The sequence below is a fragment of the Ictidomys tridecemlineatus genome, chromosome 9 (assembly GCF_052094955.1).
Source record: "Ictidomys tridecemlineatus isolate mIctTri1 chromosome 9, mIctTri1.hap1, whole genome shotgun sequence".
Taxonomy (NCBI): Eukaryota; Metazoa; Chordata; class Mammalia; order Rodentia; family Sciuridae; genus Ictidomys; species Ictidomys tridecemlineatus.
Window position 1 is genome coordinate 138602678 of NC_135485.1, and position 23360 is coordinate 138626037.

The 23360-nt window shown below is 34.1% G+C and overlaps 1 long non-coding RNA gene across 3 annotated transcripts in view; it reads left to right on the top strand.

The window, feature by feature from the left end:
* LOC110599401 (uncharacterized) overlaps positions 1-23360 on the top strand; it is a 156187-nt gene that overhangs the window by 102733 nt on the left and 30094 nt on the right. For 2 of the 3 annotated variants that reach the window (XR_013426160.1, XR_013426159.1), the window contains exons 6-7: positions 14706-14782; positions 17689-17786. This is a non-coding gene — a long non-coding RNA (uncharacterized LOC110599401). The remainder of the gene's footprint in view (positions 1-14705; positions 14783-17688; positions 17787-23360) is intronic. The other variant, XR_005737366.2, reaches the window with a different exon arrangement.

Below are 23360 nucleotides of genomic sequence, written 5' to 3' on the forward strand. Positions count from 1 at the left end.
TATATTAATCTGAACAACTTTTGGTGTGGTTAAAAGTCTTATAATCTTTTAGAAACACTGAAATAAATGTGACTTCCTTTGTCCTTAAATATCCTTTCATATAAAATGAAAAAGTGGGAACACATTGTGGTTTTCAGACTGCTCTTTGATCCCTCAGGCGGGGCCCTGCATGGCTGTGCCCAGTGCAAGAACCATTGTCATTAGCAATCTCATGGGTTTCTGGGACCTTGGTGCTCAGTGTGACCCACAGCCGAGGTCGCCACGGGTCTGAGTAGCAGATTTAAAATCCCCAAGCTGCAAATCTGTAAAAGCAGTTTTAATTTTAAATGTTATATTTGATTGAAATTACCAATTTCTCGAATCAGCTCACTTGTCAAACCCATGTGGGCCTTTTCCTCTGTGTACCTGTGAAAGTAATCAAAACTATTGATTTTAATTTTTGTTTGTATTATTCAGGTATTTATTTGGTATTGGTCACTGAACCCGGGCTTGTTCAACCACTGTGCAGGTCACCTCCCCAGCCCTTTTTATGTTTTTATTTTGAGACAATGTTTCTCCAAGTTGATGAGGGCCCTGCTAAATTGCTGAAGATGGCCTTGAACTTGTGATCCATCGTACTGCACAGCTCCCCAGTTGCTGGGATTATAAATCTGCCACTGTACCCGGCTCTGTAGTCATTTTTAAAGTTGCATGATTTGTATGTTCATATGGGTCTAAAATATGACAGATGAAGAACTATTCAATTTTTTTCTTTTCTGTTTTTCAAGTCGTTTTTCAAATACATCGCACATTTTATGTGATTTTAAGCATAGTCTGCTAATAATGTTTTTCTCATGTTTTTAGGATCTGTAATCATATGCCAATTTACTAGTATCAATAATTTGCTTCATGCTGTTTTATTTCTGTAATTGATCTTATGGGGAGTTCTGTTTATATTATTCCTTGAAAATAATGTATTTTGATATATCAATTTTATCAATTTTATATTTATTTCTACTTCATTGATTTATGTCCTTATATTTATAATTTTATGACTTCTAATTTCTGTGAAATAAATTTGCTCTTTTGGTCTGATTTCTTGGGCCTATAAAGTGTTAAATTACATCTTACTTAGTTTGTAATGTATCAATTAAAGTGGCAAAGTCCATTCTGGTCCCAGCCTTAGATGCATACCATAAGCTCAATTGGTTGCTATTATACAGATTGTTATCTCTCAGGCCAAAGGATTTTGAAATTTCTTGAAAGTTTTTCTGTGAATCAGTTTTCTATTTCAGCTTTCTATGCATTTGAGGAGAGTATGTTTTCAGAAGTCATTGGAAATAATGTCCTACGTATCAAATTAGCTCAAGTTAATTAACAGTCTCATACAAATCTTCTGTATTCTAATTGTTCTCTACCTTTTCTATCAATTGTTTGAATGTGTTACTGTTAAAATCTTCAAATACAATTATTAATTTGACTTCATTTTCTTAAAAATTTCTTTATGCATGATACTACATCCTTAGGTGAGTATACATTTAAGATTTTTAGGTCTTTCTGTTGAATTTTTTCACTGTTTTGAAATACCCTTATTCATCTGTGACAGTGCTCTCTGATTTCTAGTTTACTATGGTATTTATAAAGCCCAATTATCCTTCACATTATTAGCGTATGTCCAGACTCCTATGTCACTCCTGTGGTTGCAATGGCATCGTTCCTCAGCTCACTCCAGGACTGTATTGGATGGGTAATATGTCAGGAGGTCAGAGGAAGAGAGGATCCAAAGCAAATGGCTCATATATGGCTAATTTGACTCAGTATATTAGCACATTAAGTCCCAAGTTTTCAATTCTGTGACTATTTCAATAAGCCTGTCATAAGTGCATTAAAACAGGTTAACAATCATAATCCAGAGTTATATTATTAAGGAATATAAATATTCATTAATTCTATTATATTATGATTATTACATTATAATTATATCACTATTACATAATTATATATTATATCATCATACTATATAACATATGCCATATTTCAGTTTTGGTAGGTGCTCTGCATCTGGGATGAGGGTAAAATGGTTTAGTACAAGCAAAAACTATAGCTAACATCAGAGTTTACCCTGGAAGACAGTAGCAATGGAGAATCTTCAATGAACTGAACTTGAGTGTTATATCTTGTTGCAGACTTAATATAGGATGCATATTGTTTCAAGAAAAGAATGTATATGAGCTATGGACACTGGTAAATGGCCTCGTTGGCTATTAATATGCATGAAAGGAAAAATTATAGAAAGTAGAAGACAAGTTTTTCTTGTGGATGAATACACGGGAGTAGATAGGAGTGGAAATATCTTTGCATCACATATTAATGATCACCAGAGAATATCCATTACAAAATAAGTGTTGAACAACTAAATAGAAACAGCTCACCTAGTTGTCAATTGAATACCCAAGTAGAAACACTAGTTACCAGTCACTTAGGAGTCTACTGACCACATTAAACCTTCCATCTTGCAAAGATAAGTGGCTTGTTCTTAACAGATTGATATCTATTTCAGATATGAATTTTTCATTCATGCTCAAGAGGTCTCAGCAAGCATCATTTTCTGGTCTCCAGCCTGGTTGACACATAGGCATGCTGGTGCCTTAAAATAGGTTAATAGAATCCTTCATATTATACAATTTAACATAGTGGTCCATTTAAAGGAAAGGAGGTATTGGAGTAGGACAATGATCATGGCCCTTGGAGACAGCATTTCTTTCCATACCATATGAAAGTAGATGGGATTCTAGAGCCATCCTGTGAACTACCAAAGTGCAGCTGATTTGCTATCTCAGCAATTGTGTGTCATTGAACATGATATATATATATTGAATTACAGTCCTCCATTTTATATTGTGTCCTCAACAGTAATAATAATAAGTGTCTGGGAACCAACCTGTAGAAGGTGTGATAGTTAATTTTATTTATCAATTTGGCTAGGCCACAGAGCCCAGGTATTTGGTCAAATATTATTCTGGATATTTCTATGAGTATGTTTTTAGATGACATTTACATTTCTTTTTTGGGAGGGACTGAAGATTGAACTCAGGGGTGCTAAACCACTGAGAGACTTTTATTTAAAGATAGGATCTCACTGAGTTGCTTAGGTCCTCCCTAAATTGCTGAGGGTGGCTTTGAATTCTTGATCCTCCTGCCTCAACCTCCCAAGTCCCTGGGATTACAGGTGGGTGCCACTGAGCCTGGCTGACATGTACATATAATTGGTGGATTTTGAATGAAGCGGATTGTTCTTCAAACGTGTGTGGGACTCATTTTATCAGTTAAAGCTGTGACAGAACAAAGGCAGTCCTCCCCTAAATAAAAAGGAATTCTGCCAGCAGCCTGGGTTTAGCCAAGCCTCCATAATCGCATGAGTCAATTGAGCTAGATTCTTAAAATCTCCCCCCTCTCTCTATATATAGAAAATAAATTATCATTATAAAACTATCACATATAACTATTATTATAATTAATTATGATTATTTTTTTGAGAATCCTTACTAACACAGTAGGCATAGACAATCTTCTTTCTATTAGCCAAACAATCCACTGACAGAATTTTGAGTTCTTAACCCCTTAACTCTGGGTCTCTGAAGATTTAGAGGCTTTGGTCCCAAAGGCTGGGCACTCTCTCTAGGAGACAGAGCCATGATCCTATTAAACTTCAGCTGTTTCTGAGCTACAGTCGAAGCCTTATGTCCAGGAACTAGTGCACAAGGAGAAGACTCACAATTTTTGCAATGATATTTCATTCCAATCAACAAGGAGAGAAAGAGCTACTTTCATGTGACAGCACAGGAAGAGCGTGGGCAACTCAGGTTGTCCACGTGGATGCCCCCTGGTGCTTTCATCCCCAGCCTGAATCAAGCAGTTATCTGACTTTCATGTCTAGGATCAACAAGTACCCATCTTTGTAAGAAAGGCAGCCACTCATATACAAACTAGGAGGGTTCTTCCTCCTATGAATTGAACTCTTGAGAGTTCTTTGTATTCACAGCTCAGGGATGCTTTAAAAAATAGATGATTTAAAAAATTCATCAGTTTCTCTTTTCTTAGTTATTACTGCAGGAGTGATTGCCAGCTGTAACCTTTCATATCTAACTGATGTGGAAGCATCATGCCCTATTTTTCTGTCTACATATTTTTGAGATAACTTTGAAAAATACATGCATTGAGTCAAATTAATCTAACCCATTTCTGTTTGTAGTTGCAAATATATTTAGATTATTTTTCCATTTTATTTTGTGCTTTTTTTCATCCTATTATATGCTAATTTACTTTATTTTTTCTCGTTTTCCTTAGATCAGATTGAAACTTTCCTTTCCTTCATTTTATTTATTCTTCTAAAGTAAAATATCTATTTTGTTTTTTCTCTTCAGGGCTAGTTTAGTTAGTCATATTTCTAACATGCATATTTTATATATATATTCAAATAATATTAACATTTTAACATACACACACACATATATATATACATATATATGTTAAAATCTATAATCAGTTAATTTTTATACTTGCCATGAAAATATGTGTGTTTGTGTGTGTGTGTGTGTGTGTGTGTGTGTATGTGTCTATGAGTGAAGACACTTAGAATCATTTCTTTCTCAATTTGAGAAGTTCATTTTACTATTGTCCAGAAACCAAGCTCTATTGTCTCTAACGTAAGAATTTAAAATTATTATACAAATTATATTTAGGTATGCTCTACTTTGATTACATAAAACACTTTTAATTGCTCTTATTTTTGAAAGATAGCTCAGTGCAATATATTCCTATATTTAAGAGCAATTTTTGGCCAATATAGTTAAATTTCATTTTCTTCTGGTTATAACTGTTGCATTGAGAAGTCAATTGCTTCTCACTTCTTTATCTTATTACAGAAAAGCTTTTATTTCTGTGGCTATTGTGTGGTTTTTATTTTTAATTTTGTTTTGTAAATATGATTTAATGTTTAAATAATTAGGAGTGAATTTATTTTCATTTGTCTTGCTTAAGAATCTTTAGACTTTCTGAATACCTGAGATTAGGTAATTTCTGAGGAAAAGACTTACTTATTTTTTTTTAATATTCATTTTTTTTTTTTTTTTTAGTTTTAGGTGGACAGAATATCTTTTATTTTATTTATGTGGTGCTGAAAATCAAACCCAGTGCCTCAGGCATGCTAGGTGAGTGCTCTACCACTGAGCCTCAACCCCAGTCTGAAAAGACTTACTTCTTACTGTGGTTGTGCAATCAGGAGAGTCCAGTATTAAGGAGCCAACATTTGTTAGCATCTTCATTCAACATCATCCCATGGCAAAAGGCAGACGGGCATGGAGAGTTGAACTTGTTCTATCAGGAAACCACTCCCATAACAACTAAATCACTCCAGAGTAACAGCATTAATCCCATCTGATTATCTCTCAACAATTTTTCATCCGGGAAATTAAGTTTCCAACCCACGTACTTTGGGAGACAAACAATGGCTTTGACTTATTGATCCTACTAATTTATAAATATCTATTCCTAGAAACCCTGTTATATAGCCCTGGATTTTTGTTGTTGTTGTTTTCCCAACATGCCTAATAATCTGTTATAGATTTATTTTATATTATTTTTAGTTTCTTGTTTCTGTGTCCTTTCTTTGTTTTCGTTTTCAGTTTTATTAATTCTATTTCAGTTCTATCTAATTTAACCTCACCATCATTTGTAAAATGTGTGTTTATGTATTGCTTCTAACATTTCTATGTACCTAAATTACAAGTTTTCTAAGTCGATTAAAAAGATGAGTGCTCTTGATAGATACTTCTTTCTTTAGTTTATTTATTTAGACATGGAGATGTGATTATTTTGCATTGTTTCAAAGTATATATGCAGAACTTGTAGGTTTGGTTCTCTCATCAGTTGTTTCAGCTGACTCACCTAATGCAAGTGTCTTCCACATGTATTTTGTAAGTTTTTGTTTGCAAGTTCATCATTGTGATAACTGTCTGGGGGTAATTCTGGAGGCTGGATTTCATGTTTCTTCTTTTTCAGGAAAGTTGTGCATAATATTGTCAGGTTCCTGGATGCAATGCAAACCCAGTTCCTTCTAAATTGATTAAATAAAATTAAATTAAAATTCTTGAGCTAATAGTGTAAACTCAGACTTTAATTTATTACTAATTTTTTTTTATTAACTTCAAAGGTAATAAAGTAAGTTTAGAGTTTTCCAGGTGATCTGAGATTCTTGGGTGAATGTTTATATCCTATTATACCTTTCTCCAGGTATTTATCTCATCCTAAGATCAGAACTGAGTGTGTATGCTTCAACCCATCTCTATGCCGTTCACAAGCCACTAATATTTATGTGAAAAAAAGATTTAGTACCTGAGATCTGTATGTTCTCTGATAATATCTGGCAGCTTCATTGCTTAATAACATTTTTGTAACCATATTTCATTATTTTCCTCAGTGACTGTTAATTTTACTCAGACCTATGTGTCCTAAAGCATATTAAATTATTTCACCCAGATTTTATGTTTTATAAAATGATTTTTACATCAGGTATCATCTGAATAAAAAGTTTTAATAATATAAAAATTTTCAAATCACTGGAATACATGATTTTAATGTCCCATCTAATTCTCTAGAATTTATGATGCTTTCGTTATTTTATAACTGGTCATTAATATATAATTAATTGCTTATGGAATAAAGTAAATTCTTTAAGAATTCAAGTCTACTTTTGTAACAAAACAGTGACCAACTCCTTACAGTCAATCTAAATTATTAATGGGTGGATTCATTCACTATAAATGTTTGCTTCACTCATCTTCACTCACCCTGCCCATAAAAACAATTATGGGCTTTTACTCTGGAAGAATGCCTTATAATTTTGGCTCCCTGATACAAACTAGATCTCAAGTTGAGCAATAACTCCTTAATTTGATATTGCAACTATAAATATGCAATTGATTCTAGTTAGCCCATTAAATCCTGGTAATAACATTATCTTTGTTAATTTTGGTACTATACAAATTTGGATATTTTCTGAAAAAAACATAATATGATATGGATGCAACTTTAATGAAAAGACTACCAGAGTCAATATATTTATTTAGGATTTTCTAAATATTTAATCCTCGTATTAAACTCAACAAAATTGCTCATAGCAGCAATCATCTCTCATGATGGCTCTGTAATATTGTATTTTATATGTGCCGAATAGTATCACTATTTATATATGAAGAAATTGACTTAACAGTAAATCAGAATGCCCTAGAGGAGGCTAAGATCTTCACTAATTCTTATTTCCATCTTATTTTCTCTATCTTTACTTTTCACTTTTATCCAGCTACTTTGTCTGGTTTTCATATATCATTTTTTGCTCTTTAATTTTTTTTCCCATCTCTGTTGATTCAATTGTACTGTTCACAATTGTAATCTAATAATGTTCATACTTCAAATTCATTTTTTTCTGAGCTGCTGATTTCAGTTTCTACCACTTCAGACCACAACAACATATAGCTCAGCTACCCTTCAAGGTGACATCAAATCTGTCGTCTTTTGGTTTAATAAATCCACCTAGACCTATCTCTAGTAAAATTACATACTTCTCATCTTCACTTAGAAAATTCATGCCTTGAATTCAAAATGTATTTTCTAACCACTTTTATTTATTTATTTATTTTTGTTTCCTCTGTCCTTACTCTCCTTTACCTAAAAAGGTGTTTTCGAATTATTTTTTGGAACAATTATTCAATACTTAAATTCTATGCTAATCTTCCACAATGCAACTATAAATATTTACTTATGCTAATAATAAAGCACCAATTATCTACTTTAATATTTCAATAGAAGATTGAACATTGTCATGTAATTGTTTTAACTTTATATGAGAGGTAAAGAAGTATCTACATTTTATAAATGAAGAAACAGACTCCATAAGATTAAATGATTTATCTGAGAATACAGGAGAACATGAAATTCCTAAATTTATTACCTAAAGTAGCTCCTGAACTACTTTAGATGATTAATACCTGCTTGTTGCTTGAAAAAATAAGACAGAGATAAGTATATGGACTTCTTTTCCTTTCTTGCTCTGTGACCTTTCATGATTTCCTTAAACATTCTGATCATCTTTCATTGTCTAAAAGTTGAAAATAATGGTGTCCTTTTAAAAAATGTACTATGGACATTAGATAGAACAGTATATGACATAATAAACAATGTGTGTTAAATTTACTTAGCTTTCTTTTTCTTTTACCTGAAGGGCCATAGTCAGTTTAGGGTGTTCTAGGAAATAACCATAATGTAATTCCATACTTTAGATTTCAACTAAGCCATATATTTTACTTTTCTCCTTCCTTCTTTTTTTTTAATCTCAGCAAAAAGGTGTTTCTTTTCATCTTCAAGTGAAGAAATGCAATATTTAGAATTTTTGATGTTAAAATAACATTACATTTGCATGTATGCGATTATACACATTTGTTTCTATTTCCATATCCATAAGATAACTGAGACCAATTAAGGCTTATTTTTTACTTAATTAAAATTTAAAATTTATTTTTTAAATTGCTCAATAACTACATAAAACATTTGAATCCATACAATATTTATATTCCTAAAAAAGAACTGGAAGTAGAATTACAAGAGAATATAAAATTGTGGGGTGATTAACCCTAAGATTCAATCTTTTAGATCTTCCCAGAGGATTATCCTTTTGCCATTCCATTGGCAGATACTGAAACATACCTTGACTGTTTATACAGAGAGAGTATTACAGATCCAAGATATAGAATTCTATTCTCTGATTTCCTCCTGCTCACCATTCTGAATTTTGAGATATTCTTACATAGTTATTTTTTTCTGTATGCTCAAACACCCATGGAATATAAAATCAGAGTCATGTTGAACAGTGTTTCTTTTTGATTTCCCTTGTAGTTTGGTTTCTGAAAACTGAATCCTGTACCTGTTGTACAGAGCAACTCTCTCTAGGATAACCTGCTTTTCTGAGTATTACTACATAGATGTGCAGCTTAAATACCCCTTTTTTTTTTGTTGTATTACATTTAGAGACAGGGTCTCTTTGAGTTGGTTATTGCCTTGCTAAGTTGCCAAAGCTAGCTTTGAATTCTTGATCCAACTGCCTCAGCCTCCTCCTTCCTCAACCTCCTGAGTCACTGGGATTACAGGCATGTGCCACCACGCCCTGCTTAAATACACTTTCATATGTCCCTGGTGTCCAGTGCCAGAATCAAAAGTTATCTGCATCTTACAAAGCATACTAATTAACTTACTTTTAACAGTCAACTAATTTATCACACTGGTACATCTGATCTTTGCCATGTGTCCTCAGTCACTTCTTATGTCCTCTATGTGCATTCTTGTACTCATCATCATTATTTAACTGCCTTGTTAAGAAAGGAATCTCTCAATCTTTGATTAGTGCTTACCATGCACTGGATAAACACTGGGGATATAGTATCAAGAAGACACTGTCCTTCAAGTGTTACCAACTAACAAACTCTTGAAGTTCCTTATTTTCATATTTTTATTTCTTAAGGGCTTGGGTATAAATAACACATGTTCAGAAATACTTGTGACTTTTATTATAAAGATGGGCCCTGTGCTGTCCAGAAATTACCTATTACTAGAACATTTACAAGGGACAGAGATGATTTGCACCAATGACCCAGGAACCCAGATGAACTCTATTTTTGGCAAGGTCATCATTCTATAAATGCTTCATTCTCTTTCAGTTGCATTAATCTGAGAGGGTCAGAAAGTTAGGAAAAGATAAAACTAATCCACATTACTGATAAAATAAGAGCTTAACTTGCTTAATAATGAGACACTGGAAGGGCTTAATCTTGTGAACTCACACAAGAAAATGTCCACCTAATACTCAAGACTGGAATAGATAGAAATAAAGGGAAAGTCTGTATGTGTTAAAATCAAACATCTTAGTACTTTAGGTCATTAACAAACATGAGTCAACTATGTTTCTATTGTTGGTATTAGATTATTCTTTAAAGTTAAAAATGATTGCCAAGATAGTAATCTCTGGAGAGACTGTAGGTATCATGATTTAAAGTGAGATTTGCGTTAAGTCATCATTGTACAATGTGAATTTACAGAACTCAAACCTGCTCATGTAAACCATCTAAATTATGTGTATTCTTCCTGCTTTTCTTGAATAAAAGGAATTTTTTACTTTAGAAATATGAATTGTAGAAAGAAATAATGGAGACAATTTCCTGCCTAGTTCCAGGAAGAATAACTTAACCCCATTGAATACCTTTCACTATTGCCAAGAGTGTTGGGGACATAGATTTTTCTTATTACATGTTCAACTTCTGTCACTTCCTTTATTAATTCTATATCTCCTATGCATAAATGAATTACAACTGCCCATTTATCTTTAGATTTGTCAGTAATTAAGTAAATATTGAACTGAACCAAGCACTGTTTACTATTAGGTTTTCCTCTACTAACAAACAGCTTCATCGCCTCACTAGATGATAACAACCAGTATACCTTGCTTGCATTACTTGAGGGCTATAGGTTAACTGTGTCTCAGCTCAGCTTTCCTGGACTCCCCCTGTGACTTCTATTTTTGGATAGGAGCTAAAGGATGCACGTTATCTGGGACACAGTGATCCCACGGCAGAGGGTAGGAAGTCAGGAGCCTAATCCTTATTGCATAACCACATTTAAAATGTGTTCTTAGTTGAGGTCATGGTAAACATCATTTCTGCTCACATTTCCTTGGCAAAAACTTCTCATTTGGATATGGCCAGATTCCATAAAATTGGCCTTATATTCATCCTCTGGGGCAAGGATATAACAATGAGTAGAAATCCATGAAATCCAAAAAGCCCTTTACAGAAAGAGTGAACTAACTGTGTATTCACTCAATCTACCACAACATCTTCTACCTGATCCTTTTCCTAAATTGGCCATCTTGTGGATCACATCTTATATCATCCTGTATTAAATTTGGTTATCATCCTGAAATGGTCTTTACTCCTGATGGAGCAGCTAATTGACTACCAAGCATTTCATGATGCATCTCTTTAACATCTCCTAAGTATTCCCCACGGTCTCTTCATCTGGTTACTTCCATCTAAATTCTCACCTTCACATCATTTGTTATATGAGCAATTACCTTCATTTTCTTCCTAAATTGACTAATTTAATGTGTACCTTAAACTACTTCTCTTGATGAATAAAAAAAAATATTTTTGAAGAAATGTATTATGAGATGTCACAGCCTTATATGATTTTCATTTGTGTGAGTGACTTTCACAACTTCATGAATAGTCTTTAAGCTGGATCATGAAGACCTTCCAGGTTTTTTGGAGAGACCTCCTTTGTACTGCAGCCATTGTTTCCAGTTTCCTACTCTATGCCACACTGCTCTTTCTCAGATTGTCTCTATGTTGAAGTATCCTTGGTGTGTGTGTGTGTGTGTGTGTGTGTGTGTGTGTGTTTCTTTTTTTTTATCAGTTAACATTTCCTCTTATAAAGTGCTGATATAACACCATATTCAGGGAGGATTTCAGTGTTACAACCCAGATACATTACAACCCATATGATTTCAGTGCTCTTTTTGGTGGTCTCTTACCAATCTGTACCTGCTGATTTGGGCATTTCCACTTCACCACAAATTCATGTGGATGTATGTAGATCTCATGAGACCATAAAAACTAAGGAGACACTTCTTGATAGAGCTCTCACATTTTGTTTGTTTTTCTGTACAAAAGTATTAGCAAGGATTGCTTTATATTATTCTATTTTTTATACCACTTTTACCATTCTATAATATTGAACTTTTTCATAGTGTAAAATTTATAACATTTTGAGAAAGAATAAAACTTCAGTATGTCATAGCATGGCCTGGGAAATAATTGGATCACAACAAAAATTCTACAATAATTTACCTAAATTAAAACTTAAATAGGGAGTTTCTTTCACACAATTATTATAGTGATGCATCAATTTATGCAAATTTTAAATAAAGGATTATAATAATAAAATCTATACATTTTAAAATTCAGTCTGTTATTTATTTCTAAACACGAGTATCATTCCTCTAAAATCTCAAGAGAGATGATTTGATTAGAACATGCTCCTTTGCAGGCTGAAAGAAGTTAAAACTGTCAATTGTCAATCAATCTCATAATGATTATGAACCATTATAATAATTTTTTTTTAAATCGTACAGTATGTATGCCATAGAATCTAATTTATATGACTTTGATTCAGACATTGTGTTTGTAAGGAGGAGCAGTGGGCCATGGTTCCTGAGTGCCTTTGCAAGTCCTCACTAAATATAACAAATAACCAGCTCTGAGTATTGTCTGCGAATGAGCAGGTTCACGGCTAGTTGCATAGATGCTTAATTGGGTCAAAGACACCAGGGTGATTGCTGCACAACTCTGTTGCCCTGGGGAGCACTCCGGCTTATTTGCTTCTTGCTGAAAAAGTGCTGAGCCTCTGAAGTGGTCTTCTCTGAGTGGCACAACCCACCTTATGCAGAATGTCTGTCGGGGCTCATCTGGGACTGTGACTCAGGAAGACCTGCGTCACCACACCAAGGCCCTGCTGACTGCCATGGTGTGGGGAGTGAACTGCTGCCATCTCCCCAGATCCGGTCCTGGTGGCCTTCCTGCTCCCTGCTCTTTGATGTCTAATTATTCTTTGCTGACTTTCAGGTGGAGTTTCTTCTCTGTCAGGGCCTCTCTTTTTCTAATTAATTTTTGTTTTTCATATTTGAAGATAACTCTAGTCTCAACCAATGTGATTTCTCTTAATGTTGAACAAAGGAGACTGAGTGCAATGTCAAAGCATAAATAGCATCGTTCACCATAACTTGGCTGCAGCTGCCAATTACAGGGCCTTTTAAAACCAGATTTATGACAAACAGGCTGATGTGCTCAAAGGTTGCCTTTTTTGGACAATCTTTGGTTTTTCCTCATTTGAAGTTGTACTTAGTTATGTTCCTAAAATATCCATTCAGTGTAGTCATCAATATGGTTACTGTTTTACTCATAAGGTTAAATAATTATAGTGATGTATCCACGAAAGTTGAAAACCTCCAAATAAGTTTTTTTTTTTTCTGCAATTTAATTTCTTGAGGTATAAGTGAGTTCTCAGGGGACATTTCTTCCACTGTTGTTAAACTTGCATTTCTGGTTCTTCACCTATAAAGCAGCCTTCCTGCAAATATGCCACTTATTGCAGGACTTCCTTAAGTCTTTCAATGGGTAAAGTTCATGGTGAAATTTTAAAGTGGCTATATAGTGTTCTTAACAGGTTACTCAAGTTATTTCACCCTGAAACCCATCCTACCCCACCTCCATCAAATTTAAAGGTCAATGGTGACACTTTGTAAAGTACTGATGCTCCTTGGCTACCTATTGTGAAAAATGTACTAGAGAAAATAATTTGTGTCTTTGGGTTGTACAGATTATGGCAGAATTGGTGGGTGGAAGTATGAGATGTAGCTTCTGCAAATTTTATACTGAATTTTTTTACGATATTGTCAACCATAACGTATTCCTCATGTAATTTATATAACCTTATATAATTTATACTTCTGGCATCTGTATTACCATTGATTTTCTTTTTAAAACACAAGTTATAGGTGTTTACATTCAGTAGAATGGATTTATTATTATTGCTATTATTAATTTTAATGCATTTCTTATTAATAGAAAATATTAGCAAGGCATATGGGGGCTCTCACTTTAATCCCAGCTACTGGGACAGAAGAATGGAAGAATGGTGAGTTTGAAGCCAGCCTCTGCAAACATAGGCAACATAACAAGGCCGTTTCTCAAAAAGAAATATGTATAGGGCTGGGGATGTGGCTCAAGCAGTAGCGTGCTCGCCTGGCATGTGTATGGCACTGGGTTCGATCCTCAGCACCACATACAAATAAAGATGTTGTGTCTGCCGAAAACTAAAAAATAAATATTAAAAAATTCTCTCTCTCTCTCTCTCTCTCTCTCTCTCTCTCTCTCTCTCTCTCTCTCTCTCTTAAAAAAGAAATATGTATACACTCAATAATAGCTATTTCACTAAATAATTACTACTGAACACTATTGTGTGTATCTATAAGTGGGTAAGAGAGAGAAAAGATTTAAGAACCAAATCAAAAAAATTTAAGGTGGCTGTATAGTGACAGAACTTCAGATCTTTGGATCTTTCTGATGAGAAAATTCAAAGTCTAAACAAAAGTAATACACATGGTGAGATGAATGGTAGATGTTTAAAATATTAGAAAATAAATGGTGGGAAATGTAAAGTTAAATTATCATGTGACTTTTCAATTGCTATCTTTTGTTAGCTAATTATAATCCTCACCAAATAAAAGGATGATGAGATCCAAGCTGTAGCAGTGATTTTAAGAACATGAATTGTCCATACATTCATCCCTTGCAGTTGATTCAGTTTACAGCCTGAATGCTTTTCTGCATTTTAATATTTCATTTAGGGGCATTATAAACTGGTATAAATAAGAAATAATTTTGGAGAGTTAAATGTTAGTAATTAAGCAATTCAACAGATCTAAGTCCCAAACCAAACAATTTTAAACATGTCTAATATGATTTGTAGCATTACTTATTTTTTTTCCATCACAAATAGCCTGCAGGAGCATTTAACCAGTGAGATATATCACCATACTTTTTAATTTTTTAATTTTGAGACAGGACCTCAATAAATTTCTACAGCTGGCTTTGAACTTAGGATCCTCCTGCCTCAGCCTCCTGTGTCACTGAGATTACAGGTGTGTACCACCATGACGGGCCAGTTGTTATCTTTCTTAATAACTCTCCTAATCATATTATTTGCAGTTTCCAGTATCTATAGGGGAAGGTGTTCCTAAGGCCAGTTATAGAAGCAGTAACAGAATCCATTGTAGAGCTGGTTCTGGGAACCCAAAACTAAAAACCCAGCTGAGAGACCAATTTTCTTCCTAAGGGTGTTATTCAATGTAATTACACCCTTTGAGTGATTTGATTTATCCTTTTGTAAAACTATGCCAGTGGAGAAAGTGACTTGTTTTGCTTTTCCTATAGAGAGAAAATATTAAGAGAGTATTAATTTTAAATTAAGTTAGATTAAAAAAATATATATGAAAAACCAGATTCATAGTTTTGGGGAAAAATTATGAGGGAAGTTTTAATGAGAAAATATTACTTATCCCAATTAGAACTATTTTAGTAAAATGCTCATACTGTGTAATTTATAACACTTTGATAATATTAAAATGTGATGAATGAGGGAGACAAAAATCTATGGGATATTTAGAGCTTTCCTAATTAGATAAAACAACAATTAGATTCATTTTTAAGGGCATACATACAAGGAGAGCTAAACTATTTCATTTTGTAGGTCTCACTGCAGCATTCAAATTTGATTTTGCCAATTTGACTTTCCAATTAAGTTCAGAAATTCCAAGAATGGCTTGCTGCAATTAAGTGTCATTTACTCTTTATTTTTTTTATTTAATAATGAATTATTAACCATGTACTATTTATGCCACTGTACATTTAAAGAACCGGGTAAATGGAAGTTAGTAAAACATGGCCCATTCTGACAAGTATTTAAAGTATGAAAATTCAATTAGCTCCTTTGTTAATTGAATGCTTTCTTTGCTAGAAAATTTGAAGTTTTGTGCCTCTGGCAATGATTTGTGCCAGTGGCAGCATTTTCTGGGTCTTCAGATTTCCTTGTTGTTTTTGTGATTGCACTTTGAAGAATATTTTACGTATCATTTCATATAGAAAATATGTAAATATAGATTCAGTCCAACCTACAGTAGGACTAAATCGTTATAATCCAACACAACTGGTCGTCTGCAAAGTTGGATTATAGTATGTTGAAAATTATGAACTTCTAATGTTCTTTACGCTGCCTAAATAAAGTGTCATGGACAGGTCCCGCTAATTTGTGGAACAGTCTGACAATATCTGCCACTTAAAAGCAGCAGTACTGTGCAGGGTTGCCTAAGTGTTTCTTTTGCTCTGAGTTTTCTGTACTGAATGTTTCTTTTTGTACTCTTTTCTGCAATTTAAAGTTTAGCTCCTGGCAGCATTAGAAAGCTCGGCAGCTATCATTTCAGATGGTTCACCTGGAGTTCTCTTTTATGATGCCTAATCTCGAGCTGTCCTCACATTTCTGCTTACTGGGTATAGAAGGGCAAATGCGGTTAAGCAAAGGAAGAGAAAAGTTAGCAAAATGAAAGAAAAACTTTTTTTTCTGATCACAGTATAGCACTAAAGGGTCAGCTCTATTTATAAAAGAGGATTCGTATTAGCTCACTGAGCATTTACAATTCAGATGACAAGAAGACACTTTTAAGAGCTGATTTACTATTCTCAGGCCAGGGCTCATGCCAAGTGAGCTCAAGTAACTGCACCAGCTGAGCGAGTAAAAGTACTTAATATACTCATCTAAGATCTCCACAAGAGTGGCTTTTTGGCTGCAAAACAGGGCCTGCAGCTGTCAGCTTTCTCCACTGTCACTAGTAGATATCACTGCAGTCAGTCAGAATGGCTATGGAGGATCCCAGAAAAAGACACACGCATCTTCTCCCCTTGCAGAGGCAGCTGCCCAAAGGTCACTAATCCATGGCTGGAGGGAGGAAGTTTGGCAGCCACACACCGTGTGCACTGACTGAGTAGCTGTGATCATCTGTCCAAACGTCTTAGTGGGAAGACCAGGCTGATCTCAATACAGTAAAATGAGTTTCTTTCTAAACTCATGTGACATATCTTTATATATTTAAACAGATTAGCCTTAGTCCCAATGGCAACTTTCTTGTGATTTGGAAATGATCAGAAGAAAAATGGAAAAAGTATAAGTGTTTATACTTTATTTCCCATAATAAATTTCTTTTTTGAAAGTGTTTTTTTTATCTTTTCCCCCATAATTTTGTATAGGTGCATTTTTAAAGTGTTTTTAAATAATGAAAAAGTGGAATTAGCCTTATTATAAGCATTAGCAATTATATAATTTAGTGCTCTGATTTAAAGATTTTAGCAGTTATGCAATCTATTAACTTTAGACAATTAATTGAAAATATTGCAATATTTTTGTAGCTTCTTTTTGATTCAAACTTTCTGGTAATATGTGTGGTGGAGACAATGGAAAACAATAATTTATAGTAAGAAATACATAGAAAGCAAGAAAACATCTCAGGAAATGATGTGAAATTAATCATAAGTGATATGAAACTAATGAAATTAATGTTAGAGTTACTTTAAACCAACTCTTGCTTCATTTCTATCATGAGATGCTATATGATTACTGTCAGAAATAACTAATACTAACACAGTTGTTTAGAGAAAAAGTTATTTTCTTAGTTATATTGCTATGCTTATATCATGACAAAAAAGAACACTACACCCCAGGAAAATTATAAAGAAAAGCAAATTATAACTTAGATTGTGGGAAGAATGATTTAAAGTTTATGACTATATAATTTTAACTAAAGTAGATTCTTAGTATTAATATATATTCTTTTACTTAGATATATGGAGATAATAAAATTTGCACATAATTAATTCTAGAAAAAAAGGACACATTTTAGAATTCTCTCACATTTTCTTGGTGTTTTACTTGAAAATCCTGTAGCTTATTAGCTTGCATTAGGTTGTATTTTTCATAACTTTTGCATATTCAATTTAGGTTTCCTATGGCGGAAAATCTCAGATGGCCACAAGATGGTACACCACCTTTAATATTATGTCTTTCTTCACTGAATCCAAACCTAGGCTAAAAGGGAGGTAAGTCTCTTTTTGCATCAGAAAGAAAATCATCTCTCCCCTGATTTGTTTCTCTGGACATAACTCCATCTGAAAAAGACAGAAGAATGATTTTCTGGTAACAAAGAAAGGGAAGGAAATGTTTTTGCTAGTGAGGGACAGACAGCGTCCTCCATTCGCACCATAGTTATAACAAGAAAGGACATTTTTCTGAATCCTCCTATAAAGAAGCATTCTAAATAAGAGCCATCCTATTTGTGTGAGGCCTGTGCTGTTGATCCTGGAAACTGGACATGCAGGGGTATGAGTTTTCAGACTGCTGTGGTCTGTGAAAAACTTTGGAGAAAAAAAATTCTTATTGCCCTACAATGTAATATACTTAATTACCTTGTGAAAAAAAATGACTGATATTTACATATATACATATATATAGATAGATAGATATTGATATGGTTTGGTTGCAACTTTTGTAATCTTTAATTGAATATATAAAATATGAACAATGGAGCCTGTGTAAGAAAGAATATGAGTAGCTACATTGGAAAATAGTTTGAATTAGTGTGGGACTGGTTTATGTGCAATGAGGTTACAAACACAGGACCTTAAGAGGATGAAAAAGTATTGTCCACTCAGCCACTTTTCCCCTCAAGATTAGGGGAAACAAAAATGGGGCTCATACTTGGTGCCATGACAAATCCATGCAATTTCTTTTCTATTTTGAGTTTTTGCTATTTGACACACTGAAATAGAAAATAGATAGCAAAGAAGGAACTTCTCTGTGGAAAAATTGGAAACAAATCCTAGAGCTTTGAAAAAGACCATGTTGCAGGAAAGTTTTACATGAAACTCTTTTGCCAGTAGAGTCCAATGAATGTAATATTTTGAAAACAGTAATAATATTCCTTCTCTAATTGATTTCTAGTTAATGCAAAAGGGTGTTTTTGAAGAACAGGAGCTCCTGATAAGTATCATTTGAAAAACGTGGTGCATGATTTTTTGTTGGACTTTATCTTGAATATATACATGGACTTCCTATAATATCTTAATTTTTAAGGCAAACATATCTCTTGCCCAACCATACATTTTAATATTGTGCTAACATCTGATTGTTTTCGGGAAGATTGTTGTCATCTTGCTGCTGATTTATTCATTGAATAAGGTGTTTGAAGAAGTGCCCAGCAAAACATCATGTGCAAAGAGGCTCCTAACACACACATTTGTGACTAATGGTGACAATGATGGCACATCATCACCAATTTACTCCATTGTTCCGTTTTCCCTTGGAAAATGCTGTCTATACTAAATTACCAAAAATGTTTTATTCATTATCACAAATGAGATAATATCACATAACTCATGAATGCTAAGGCAGTCTGTTTAGATAGCATAGCATTTAAAGTGTATAAATAAATTTAAGATGAGTATTAATCTCACTGACCAATAAATAGTTTTAAAAGGCACTTGGTTAACTCAAGGCAATGTAGATATATATTGCTTAATCTATATGGATAAGAAAAGTAAATAAAGTGTTCCAGGAAATAGTTCTGTAAATCTTCTAAAGGCACTGAGAATTCACCTTCTCAGTTTTACAGTTGTTATCATTTTCTTACTGTTTTCCTAACAAAGGGGAGCAAACAAAATAATTATGTGGTTATTCTTAAAATTTTATCCTACTGTCATTTAAAAATATTTGTTGAGGCTAGACATGGTGGTGCATGCCTGTATTCTCAGCTGCTTGGGAGGCGGAGATAGGAGAGCTGCAAATTCAAAGCCCACCTCAGCAACGAGGTCCTGAGCAACCTGGGGAGTCCCTGTCTCAGAAAAACTAAATAAATAAAGGGCTGAGGATGTGGCTCAGTGGTTGTGTTTCCAGGTTCTGTTCCTGGTACCAAATGTGTGTGATGTGTGATGTGTGTGTGTGTGTGTGTGTGTGTGTGTGTGTATTGTTGAATAGCTATTATATGCTAAAATATTTTAATGTACTGTAGATACCTATTTCACACTCGTTTCTCCTGTTGTCTTATGTAAAGTAGTTGCATCCTTTTTAGAATACTGACTTAGACATCTCCTATCATTTCAACTCACTAACTTGCCTTTTTATGTGCCCTTTGTATATTTTCCAATACATGAACTGGATGAGAGCTCCAACACAGATAGAGATTCCAGAAGAAACCTTTTCAAAAAAGCACTTCAACAACATTTCACTTGAAATGTTATATACGGTTTGCAAATTATCTTCTCATTTTGGTTAAACTCCATCACATATCTGGTCTCTAAACAGAATATTCATATTTGTATATGAAATACTCATGCAAACACACACACACACACACACACACACACACACACACACACACATGCACCCTTCAATTATATTTTCAGGTAAGTGCATCCTCCCCTACTTCTTCCTTATTGTTGGCGTAGAATTGAGAAGTTTGGGGGCTCTATGGAAACCAGTGTAGAAGGAGAAGTGTGGGTGGGCATAGGCAGATCATTGGTTCTTGTATAGGCACTGACTCATGATCTAAAGCATCCTCTAATCTTTCTAAGCCTGGGTTTTGCTCTGGTTTTTTCATGCTTGTTTGCTCATTATCAATGAAGTTTGTAGATATGCATAGGTGAAAGTCCTTTTTTTCCACATTTTATATTGGTACATTACAGTTGTACATAATGGTGAGATTTGTTCTTATATATTCTTACATCTGAGAGTCCCTCTTAAAATTTATTTTGCATTACTCCAAACTTCTTTAATGTACATACAAAAATCAGTTGGATAGCTTTTGTTCTTTAAGAAGGTGAACTATTATTTTAAGGATAATCATTACATTTAATATGCCCTGCTTTATTTAATTTAAGCTCATATTTTAATTTAGAATTGAAACATCATCTTATCATGGGATATAAAATAAGGAGAGAAACATTTTCAAACCAATTTGTAGTCTTCATATGAAGATTTAAACTTTTAATTTAATCTTTCAGACTAACTTGTTGAAATATATTACTTTTACTCTCAATTTATTTTAATCTTATTATTGTCAAAAATTTATAAAAAAGTATTGCTAATGACAGGGCTTATTTTGTTACAATTTGATCAGAGTAACTATCATTTGCTACATAAATTGAACTATTATGTTTATCAAGTCCAAAGGAAAATTCTTCCATTGAATTAAATATTATTTTCCTGTAGTTAGAAATCATAAGTTTATAAATATGAGACCTTTTATGTCTCATGCATTTTATAATAATAAGATCATAAATTTAAAAGGCAGTATCTTTGCAAAAGCATGCTTTAACATATTTTTTTTCTCTTGGTATTAGGAATTGACCACAGGGGCATTAACATTAAGCCACACCCCAACCCGTTTTTATTTTTTTTTATTTTTTAATTTTGAGACAGAGACTTGCTAAGTTGCTTAGAGTCTTGATAAATTGATGAGGTTGGCCTTGAACTTGAGATCCTCTTGCCTCAGACTGGTGTGCACCACTGTGCCCAGCTTAAAACAAAGTTTTAGTTGAATACATTCACAGATTTATAAGAAAAGTATTTTTTGAGATCACTTGAAAAAAATTTGCTAATGATGTTGTCATAACATGAAATGTGAAGTGCTGTATAAAATAAATGTAAAAATACTTAGCTTCTGTTTCTCAGAATGTGCTTCTGATTTTGGATTTCTTGTTGGAGCATGAGAAAGTGCAGAAACTCTAACAGAAAGGACTCTTGGGGCACAGTGTTTTTGGTTCTTGTCAAGGCTCTGTGTGTTTATGAAGGTTGGAGAGTCTGAGCTACTTAAGAAAAGAAGAGCCAGGCCTGGCATGTTCAGGCTTCTGTGTCCAAAAGTCTCCTAGAACTGCAAAGGAGTGTGAGGGGTGGGTCCTGGACACTGAAGGTCCACACAGTGTTTTCTTTCTGTCCACCTGATACTTCTGTGCATTCCTCCTTTGAGGAAGGAGTGGTGTTCTTCTTGCTCATTGGAACCAGATTTCACAGGTTATTGCACTTTAACTATTAAAAGAAAAACTGACACACAATGACATTTTAAAAAGAGTTTGTGCAAATAGCCATTCATGAACTGGAAAGCATCAAACCGAAAGCGTTTTACTGCTGGAATATAATGAAGCCTTAGAGGGAAGTATTTATAGAATGAACAGGGAGGTAAAACAAAGAAATGCTTTGATAAGTTACAGTTACAAAATCACCTGTTTGGTTCACCTTAGTGAATGGAACCCTGTATGCTAGTGGGTTGCTTTTGTTTGGCTTAGGTTAAGGGGTTTTTGTTGTTGTTCTTTTGTTTTTGTTTAACATAAGCATTTACCAGAAACAACACAAGTTAAAGTTTCATTTCTATCTGCAGTCTTAAGCAAGGTTACAGCTGTTTTAAGGACTGGCTGGTTTTGTTATCTCAGGAGTTTTATTTTTCTTGATGTGGCGCATACTTTGATTCTACACCGTCTTTTCATTTGAGTACCAGTAGTACCTGATTAGAACGAGCTCCTAGAAGGGGCCGTGATTGCGCTGGATTGAATTAGCTCCCTAATCAAGAGTCTTCTGATGGAAGTTTGATGGTTAGAAATTAGGGATATACTTTTAGGGGGTAAATTAAGTAGTTAGCATATTAAACACTGCCATGTGGTGTGTCTTGGCGCTCTGGAACCTGGAACACATGGGTTAAGATGCCTGCTGTTCCTGTCATTAACAGCATACACTTTGACAAGGATCTAGGCTGTCCCTTGTGGAGTTTTCAATTTGGGAGTGTACATACTGGAGGGCTTCATCCAGTGTCTGTAGAGTAGTTTCCTGGAGCCTCTCACGTATTCATACATGACGACATAATGACAGCGCAGGTGACGATGGTGGTGTCTGGGTAGACATAACAGACACTGAATGCACCCAGCCTCCTGATTGGTGAAAGGGATCCTCTGCCAGGTGGAGGTGTCTCCTGTGGCTCCCAGTGGAGGACTCTTGAAGACTCTTAGCTCCCATGAAGTAGTACTTCATTGTTCTCAGTGGATGGGCTCTGGATTCTTATTGTAGCATAATCTTTCTTGAAGTTCAGGGAACTCTGACTTGAAAAATTAAGAAAGTAATCACAATAAACACAAATTCACCTGGAGCACTAATTATGTGCCAGGCTATGTTCTACACACATCTCATATAATTTACCTAATCCAATAATTCTACAACGTAAGTGCTGCCATTGTTTCTATACTTATATTTAAAGATTTTTAAGCCTCAAGGAGTATGATAATGCTGATGAGTTTATATGCACTGGAACCTGGGTAGATGGATTCCAAATATCAGGTTACTAATAAGGGTTACCTAGTAAAATGTTGTTTGGTCTCATAAAAAAAAAATAGATGCTTTTGGTATTACTATTTTATCCATTTTCAGGTCAGTAGTGAGTAATATTATATCAATGTTCAGATAAATATTTATGTCAAATTCTATAGATGTAGTGTGTGTGTGTGTGTGTGTGTGTGTGTGTGCGCACGCACGCACGCTCTCATGCATCCAAGATACATATATCCAGAAGAGTGAGATGCTTTTCCAGATTCATACAGCTAGTTGAGAATTAGAGAAAATGAAACCAGATTCTG